The sequence below is a fragment of the Nuphar pumila genome, chromosome 10 (assembly GCF_984573655.1).
Source record: "Nuphar pumila chromosome 10, dmNupPumi1.hap1.1, whole genome shotgun sequence".
Lineage (NCBI taxonomy): Eukaryota > Viridiplantae > Streptophyta > Magnoliopsida > Nymphaeales > Nymphaeaceae > Nuphar > Nuphar pumila.
In genome coordinates, this window is record NC_143258.1 from 93,689,149 (window position 1) to 93,698,824 (window position 9,676).

At 36.7% G+C, this 9,676-nt stretch overlaps 1 pseudogene; it reads right to left on the reverse strand.

Moving 5' to 3' along the window:
* Positions 1-5,158: 5,158 nt before the first annotated feature.
* Positions 5,159-6,933, reverse strand: LOC149827400 (MYB-like transcription factor EOBI pseudogene; annotated as a pseudogene).
* Between the last annotated feature and the right edge of the window lie 2,743 nt (positions 6,934-9,676).

Sequence of the window (9,676 nt, forward strand, 5' to 3'; positions counted from 1 at the left end):
TGTAATATCTACATCCCCACCTACTAGTGAGTTTGTTCTGTGTACATGCGGAAAATATTTCAAATTCATGCCATGGTCGATTGTGTCGCGCACCATACATGTGACTGCTGTCATCATATGTTTGCATGTCCATGTCTATTCATATGCTTGCGCACATGGGACGCGCACACACGCCCGCACATGCAGACACATACACGATTTCATGCACAGCCCACATAGAGCTTTGATTTTTTTAATTTTTTGTCTCATGCCTATATGCTAAGCTTATTAGGTCGCGAGTCATAGAAGTATATTGTTGGGTTTTTGTCTCGAAAACTATTCAATTAAACATTAGTTTTGTCCATTCTTTTCTTACATTTAATTTTTTAGTGTTATAAAACCTTTCAAAAGTTTAGCCTCTTATTGAAGAGTGAAAAATTCACTTGTGTTTATATAGTGGAGAGTTGCTTTTATGAGTAAGGCTTATTACGAGCATGTCAATTAAACTTTTGACTTTGCATTTGGATTTAGGTTTAATTAAGTTCTCAACTTGGTTTGGTTGGTCTTGAGCATGGTCATTCTTGAACTTTGACCATTACTTTTGGTATTTGGGATGGTTTTATCCCCAAAACCTTGTACAGAACTAGGTCCCATATTGAAAAGTATAAAAACTTCACTTGCGTTTATATAGTGGAGAGTTGCTTTTATGGGTAAGGCTCATTACATACATGATAATTGAACTTTGGACTTTGGACTTTGCATTTGGGTTTAGGTTTAGGTTCGCTTCGGCGGTCCCAAATCAGCTTGATTATTCTTGAACTTTAACCATTCTTTTTCATATTTGAGATAGTTTTATCCCCAAGACCTTGACCGACTCTTTTACTAAGTGTTGGCTGACTTTTTTGGACCTAGACCCAGCCAGCCCAAAACATTGGAACATCCCTTGACCTAGTCCAATGTTTCTACATGGCTCATTTATTGGTCCAACGTTACAAGATCCTTCATTTTTATTCCTAGATGTTGACCATTGACCAAAACCCATATTTGGACCTAGCAAGGTTATATCTGACCTGTTGATTATCATTTACATCCTTTGACTTAGCCCAATCTATAACCTCCCTTCTTCTAGTCGTTGGGGATTTTACTGTTAATCGTTGATCATTAAAGGTTATTCATTACTAGCTGTTTTGCCTCCTTTATAAGGCTGGTGGAGTTGGATCTATATATACTCCAATCATCTCCCTCTAATGCTCTTCTTGTCCCTCTCGTTAATTAGTAGGTTCAGACCTTGGCTTAGTCAAGGCTCGACATAAGTTGAGCATAGAATCTAAGTCTAGCCTCGGGTCTAAGCATATGTTGAGCCTAAGATCTACTTAACTTAGTCAAGAGGTTATTTAAAGTAGTCTATGTCAAGTTCTTCGACCTCACCTAGTATTGAGCATGGACCGACCTTTGCGAGTAGGCGAAAGCTCAGTTGTATCCTAAGAGTGAGGTTACACGAATTCTGATTGCACCAAGGACATAATCCTAACGTGGGGCAACTATCACTTTAAAGATAGTGCGTTTAACGGGTGCATCCAAGTATACCTGGTTCAACTTCTGTTGCCATACCTTCTAAGATAATATTTCTTCAATAATTTTAAAGTGATATTTTTGCAACATAACGATTGCATCGAAGGGTAAAAATGAATATCATGAAGTACACTTTTAACTTTATATAAAATTTGGTATGTACACCTTGTGTTTTGGGTGATTGTATGCTTAGTCTACCTATTAGAAACTTTGAAAATATGCTAAAAAAATTTATATTTCAAAACCACTATATATATATATATAATATGAGTATTTTTTATGATTAAAAGGTAGAAAATGAGTATCGTCTTGTTCTTTTATTTGGACCTTCTTTTGGATATGATCTCTTGATAGAGACTCCAATAATCTATAAATTTGTGATTGCTAGTTGAGCAAGCTTCATGAAAACACAAAATAACATTTAGAGTGAACCTAAACTTGAAAAGTTTAAAGAACATTTATGTGGATAGATTGTGCAAGCAAAGAGTAATCTCAAAGATGTGAAATCTTGCCAAAACTTAACAAATTTGCTGCCAAAAAGAATTTCTCAAAAAATTATCATTAAGACATTAAGGAGAATTGGGTTAAAAGCCTATAAAAACAATCGTCTATGATGAGAACCTAACCACATGATATGGATCAAACCAAGTCTAGTGCTTCAATGGAAAGAACAAGTCACTGAGTGATTAGTTTGAGCAATTATATTTTTGTATTCCTGATGTCAAGTGCCTGAACTTGCGTATGGAGGTTAACTTTAAATTGAATTATTAATAAATGTTCATAGGGCTTATGACTGAGGTGTTTCAAACAGGTTTACATATTTGATAGACTCACTTGTGTGAGTATGACATGGGACTTCTTTTGTCTCTAGAATACTCATGAAACTGTGATACAATACAAGACCCTTAATATGTGGTTTTTATATTCTAGTAGATACTTAAGTGAAAGTATACGTTATTGTGTCTGAAAAGTCAATTAAGATTTTCAATTCAAAGTTAATGTGGGGTGTCAAATTGTCTATGACTAAGTAACATTAATGTAAAGGTTCAAACCCAAAAGATATCTTCATTTATGCATTGGATCTTCAATATTAACCTCTTGAAACATTCCATAGTTTTGATCTATATGAAAGATTGTTGGGATTTTGTCTCAAAACTATTCAATTAAACATCAATTCATTCATTCTTTTGTTACATTTACTTAAATTTGTGTGTTATCAAACCTTTTAAAAGTCTAAGAATGATCAAAGTCTAAGAATGATCATGACTATGACCAACCAAATTAAATTAAACCAAACCAAACCGAGCTGAGCCAAGCCAAGCTAGACCGAAACCTAAATCTAAGTCTAATTCCAAAGTTAAATCAAAAGTCTAAGGTCCAAGGTTCTAAATTCAAATTTTAATTGATATGCCCTCAATGGGCCTTCCCATAAAAACAATTGTCCACTATATAAATACAAGAGCAACCCTTTTTACAAACTTTTTTGGACCTAGAGCCAATCAACCCTAAGCATTGGAGTCACCCTTGACCCAGTTCAATATTCCTGACTCATTTATTGGTCAAATGTTCTAAGACCCTTATTCTTGTTTGTTGTCGTTGGCCATGGCTCATATTTTGGACTTGACAAGGTCATATTTGATCGGTTGACTATTATTATTGTCTTTTGACTTAGCTTAACCCATAACCTCCCATCTTCTAGCCATTGGGGACTTTATTGCTAGCCGTTGGCCATTAAGGGTCATTCATTGCTAGTCGTTTGGCTCCCGTTTATGAGGCTGGTGCGGTTGGGGCCTATATATACCCTAGTCCTCTCTCTCTGTCTCTCTCTCTAACTCTTTGTGCTCCATAGATCATATGAGTTTTCTCTCCCTAGTGCTCTTCCTTACCTTCTCTCTAGTGGGTTAGACCTTAACTTAGTCAAGACTCTGCTTAGGTTGAGTATAGGATCTAAACCTAGCATAGGGTCTAAGGCTATGTTGAGCTTAGGGTCTACCTAGCCTAGTCAAGAGGTTATTTAAGATGGTTAGTGCAGGGTGTGGACCGACCTTTGAGAGTAAGCAAAAGTTTGGTTGTATCATGTAAGCAAATTTACACGAATACCTATTGCACCAAGGATGTAGTTCTAAGTGAGCAACTATTGCTTTAAAGATAGTGTCTAATGTGTGCCTCCAAGTGTACTTGTATAAAGCTCAGTTGTCATACCCACTAAGGTAATGTTTTCCAATAGTATTCTTAGTCGTATAATGTATGACTATTTAGCAAGAGAGAGAGAGATAAACTTGTTTTTTTTCTTTTCTTTTAATCTATCATGAACTTTTAGTGACCCTATGTTGAGGTTCTTAGGACGCCAATCATAGTGTTATTTTTATCTAAGCGTGTTTGTGTTCAGGGTTATTATAAGCCTCCCATATTGTGTGACTATTGAGAGAGAGAGAGAGAGTCTTGTTTCTTTTCTTCTAATCTATTGTGAACCTTTGATGGCCCTATGTTGAGGTCCTTAGGTCACGAATCATAATCATATTCTTACCTAAGCATGCTAGTCTTGAGAGATTGCATGTCTCGCCTATAATGATGTAAACGGTTTGGATTTGGATCAGATGTGGCCACTACCAAATCTGACTAATCGGAAAATGGCTAAACAGATTTTGATTCATATTTGAATTTGGATGAAAAAAAGCTCATATCTAATCCAATTTTTTTACATGTAATCCAATTCAGATATTCATCAAATCTAATTGTTTATCAGATTCGATATCAAAAATCAAAATTCTATAACAAACTGATTATAATGGGATATGGTTTTGGCTAACTAAATCCAACTAAATGGAATGAGAATTGGTCTGATATCAAATAAAATCCTATCCATTTGAGAGATTTGAACCCTAATTGACATCAGCATGAGTCACACGTGTCAGTGCTGGCATACTCTCGTGCAAGCAAACATACACGTGCCGACAAGGTTGCAAATACGGTTGATTAGTCGAATAGGCAACATGATTGATTAATCATCTGATGTTACTCATCATGTGCTTCCATGCTGTCACATGCATATGCCACCAACACCAGTGTTCTCTCAGATTGATCTATCAACCTTGCTATTGCGTCATGCTAGTGACCGTAAAATGTTAAAAAATGTGATGTGAGGCACGTTCATCTAAGAAGGCTGGTGATGTGGTTGCCACAGGGTCGATCCCTCCAGGTTTCCTATAATTGGTTGAAGCAGTAATTCAACTTGAATTTAGTGCATGTAAAAAAAGAACGGTCACAACCCCAAAACACATCATATGCGCCATTCATCATTTGAAATGACTACACATGTTGATTTGATGGATGGATAGCATTTTAGTCATAGTCAACAACCAACCTATTTGATTTGATTTCTATAGCCTTCCATTGTTCCACCATCTTTTTCTCTAGAGAGAATGGTTCTCACCACAGATGTCAAAAATCAATTATCACATATGGAAAAAAAGAGATCCATAGCTCAAGTCACATTGACGCCACTCAACAAACTTTCTACTCAACTCATTCCTTGTAACATTCATCGATGACTTGATACATTGGATGCAACCTTTACTTTTCTGATAGCTTCCATAGCAGTAGCTTTTCAGATGCTACTGTGATACTGTGTTACAAACCTAAACTCATCCATGTTCCATAGTCCATCTGAGATGTCATTAACCCAGTTGGTCTCATCCAATGAGCAATCAGAGAATCCACAGTTCCAACTTGGGGCAGACATGGTACTGTTGAGGGGATCATAATTATCAACAAAGTGACAGCCCCTGGATATTAATGGGTTGTGGGGACTTGTGGGGAACTCCGGAATTGGGGGGAGTTGGGAATCTGAGCAGAAGTTTTCCTGATTGGATGGTTTTACATGAGAACCCTGAAAGCTCAGTACTGTGGTAGGTTTATTGGTTTCCTCTGGTGCAGAAATGGTAGTGAGAGAAGATGGTGATGGTTGGAGGGCTTCAATGGTTTGTGATGTGCTTGAGCTTGCAGTGCCATTGATGAAAGAGGTGCCCATCTTCTGCTGAAGTAGTCTTGGCATCCAGAAGTAACGGACCGTCTCCCTGAATCTCTGACTGTTTGCATCACACTGCAGTTGCCTAGCTTGCTTCTGCACCCTTGTCCTCCAGTAGTTCTTTATTTCATTGTCTGTTCTCCCCGGCAGATGCTGTGCTATTCTTGACCACCTACAACACATAAAGAATATTTAGCACATTCATGACATGAAGATTATCATGCAAAACAACTAGCACTGCAGGCATGAGCTATCATTATTTTGGAATAGAAAAGTTTTTTACTACAGAGAAATATCTATGCTCTAAATACTCAGACATGAACACGTCTGCTTCCATAGTGACCAGCTGGCTTCCATACTTGGGTTGGTTTAATATACCGCTGCCACCAATTATTACAACTCCAACACCAACAACTGCAATAGTAGGTCTAGGCATGCATTTCTTGATCACATATACAGAGCTGATTCTATATTTTTGGTTGGGCATGCACAAGAATTGAAGCAAAAAGAGCTAAAATATAATAATGGTGTCTACCAATGTTTTTCTCTGGGTTTTTTTATTGTAGAACTAAAACAATAAAGCACTAAAAGTCTGACTGGTGCAGAAGTAACTTGAATACATGAGCTTGTACAACTTTTTTGTGAGTTAATGACAAGTACTATAGTCGAAACCATTATTCAAGAAGGAAGATGTATGTGTAATAACAAGAACAAGAATAACAGTAATAGCATGATCATGGAGGTAGAATGATAGAGATAATAATATAACTTTCATTCAAAACATCAACAATATTATTACACAACAGCAATAACAAGAGCAATAGCGGCAGCAGCAACAGCAACAACCATAAATAACAATAGCAGGAAAAATAATAAAAGCAATAATAAGAATAATCTCGCTCCGTCTCTCTCTCATATTTGGATCTAAGTCAAAAAATATTTTAAGGTAGATGAAAATGAATACCTATTTCCCCATTTGGAGTGGAGCTCCAAAATCAAGAGTTGTTCCTCTGGAGTAAGATTACCTCGCTTGACATCAGGCTTTAAGTAGTTAAGCCATCTCAACCTGCAACTTTTACCCGTCCTCTTCAATCCTAACATAAAAAAACACGATCGTATATGTAAATAGAGAAAATTTTGTAAGCACAAGTTCTGTCAAGTTTCATAAGCAGAGGCCCAACTATCAAAGGCAAGTATTTTTTTCCCTTACCTGAGCACCTTGCTAACATATTCCAACGTCCTTCTCCGTGACAAGCAATGTAATGAATCAGAATGGTGTCCTCCTCAAGAGTCCAAGGACCTCTCCTCAGCTCACTCTCTTCATCAATCTTGTTCTTTTTTATCATACCATCCATATTCCTCACTTCAATACCCAAAACCCAGAAACCAAAAGCATTTACCTTGAGCCAATAATGAAAGATGGTGCTCAGGGTTTATAGGATCTTATTTAAGGCCATAGATAGACCATATAGCTTGGAAACCTATGAACAACAAGATAAATTCATAGAGCAGTACTTCATCTAATTAAAACTTAAGCGAGAAAGAAGACTCAAGAAAACCAACAACACAGTAAAAAGTTTTCTCTTTTCTAGCTCTTTTTTGGTGTTTGGGCACTTAAAACTCATGGGTTATGGAATAATATAGGGTACCCATAAAGGGGAAAAAGATGGGGATGGTGGTTTATTGATAGTGAAACCCGGGTTTTGTGGGAAGTGGGGCCATTGTGGCTTATAGTTTTCCTATACTCTTTTCATGAAACGTGTTTGACTAGATAAGACATTATACATAAATACGTGGTTTCATCCGGTTTGCCTAATATGGCGGCATTTTCAGATGTTAAAATAAGCAAGGTGGTGGTATCTTTCTGCTGCCACTGTCATTTTAACTCAACCTTTGCAGATATACAAGTGTAATCTTACTAGATGAGCTCTCTTTCTTTTTTTTTCTGCTTTGTTGCGTGGTGATGCTTCTAAACCCATCAGCCATCAAATTTAGAGACAATGATATCATGGTTTCATCTGTCCACCTCTACTGCTGCTGTTAGATTTGACTAAACTGTACTGTTCCCATATTCCTAACAATTCCTTGCGAGGTCTGAATTGAAAATGGGTAATGGAAAATTGGGCACTGTTATTAGTGGTTTATTAGTTAATGCATCATTGTAGCATTGCTTTTGTGACGCTAGGTGCTGTTTCACTATTCTTTCAGAGGTTTTCAGAGACAAAGACCATTGGATTAGTGGAAAAAGATAAGGGTATATATTTTTTGTGCAGCAGATGTGAACAATGAAAAGTAAGGATATGACAGCCAATTATGGATGGACAGGTGTTGGTTTTGATGGTGAAGTTCTTGTACTTATGTTTGGTAAAATAGAAATGCAGTTTTGGGTACCTAGGCCTATCTCTTTTAGGCTTAGGCTTTTCTAATTGCTGCTTTTATCTTTCATTATAGGTAACCAACTAGTGTAAAATGAAATCACGGTGAAATTCTTGAGTTTTCTCTTTTCTTTTTTCTTTATTGGTTTATTTCCGCTTAAATAGTGAGGCTGGTTTTATACCCATTGACTCTTTGTTAAGATGCAAGAACTTTACCCACCAAGCCATCACATGTTCAACATCTATAGAAGACAAATAGGTTAATGATAATAGGGGTAATCTACTCCAGGCACAGATCAATCAGGTTGAATATTAGAATCCCTCAGCTAATAAAAACGACAAAATATTGTCCTTATTTGCAGAAAAACTGTAAATGTGCACGATTAATGAAGTGACTAGAAATACCCATCAAGAATTTAAGACAAAAATGATTTTCATCCCATAAGAGATATTTCTTTTCTTTCTCTTTAGGGCCTAATTAATCGTTTTCCCTTTCATTCGGCCAGATCTCTTTTTCATCTCTTATTTGTCCTGTAAGTCGGGATGCAATGGGTTCGGATATGGAGCACATCAAGGTTGATCTGACACTGGATCCGTCTTTCAATGAGTGGGTTTGCTTTTGGATCCAGATCTGACTCAGAACACATGGTAAAATTCTGAATCTGAATATAACCTGACCCCTCTGATGCTGGATTCACAGAAAATGCATCAAGGTGTGTCAGTTTCCATGTGAAATATATATAATGGGTCAGGTAGGAGACCTATTTATTTATCTGATTCAGATTCAGATCCAACCAAACCCGACATTTTTTTTGTTCCAGATCCAACCCATTTGGAAAATGGACATCATTCTTGTGGACCGTATACCCTTTGGATGGGTCATAATTGGATAAAAGATTCGACCCACCTGCACCCTACTTGTAAAGGTTCCACCTTTTCTCCAAGCAAATGGAAAGGCCTTCTTCCATGCGTCTCTCTTTTCTTTGGTGTTCTGTCTCCTTTGATTTAGATATTTTTTCTATTTCTACATCTCTTTCTTTTCCAACTTTTCTTCATTTCTGAACCTTTTGAGCTAAATTCCTACTCATTTTCATCACCCATTTCTGATGATGTTGATGAATATGATAAAACAAATTAATAATTGTAGTAGTGTTCACCCTTTTGTCATTGAAACCACTAAGTATTATAGTGGCTTACAGTCTCCTTGATTGACGTTTGCTAAATAGACTATTGAATCCCACATTTAATATAAACATTGCAGGTCTCATTAATCACTATTGTCTTCTCATTACGCGGCTAGAATGAGCGAAAGCAATTCACACATTGAGCAAATTCACTTAGGAAAACAGGCACAGGTAAATGGACACAGGACACGCTTCTTTTGCATAATTTCTCATTAAGAGTGGCATATAATAGGACATGACACGGTAGTAAATTGGAGTATCCCTGTGATATAGTATAAAATCAATCTTTTGTTGTACAAAGGCAATTAGCAAGCCTGCAAGGAAGTGAATGATTTGTTTAATAAAATGGGATTTAGATACTGCTTGTTTTCAAACCAATACGACATATAATGTATCCTTTGTGACATTGAAGCTTGAAAAAAGGCCTTGTTTGTTACTACTTTTTGTAAAAGTGTTTTGTGATCTTAGTGGAGGGAGTCGCAGCAATCTTTTCAAAAGGAACAATAATAAAAGGGTTCATAACTAACCATCATTGTGAA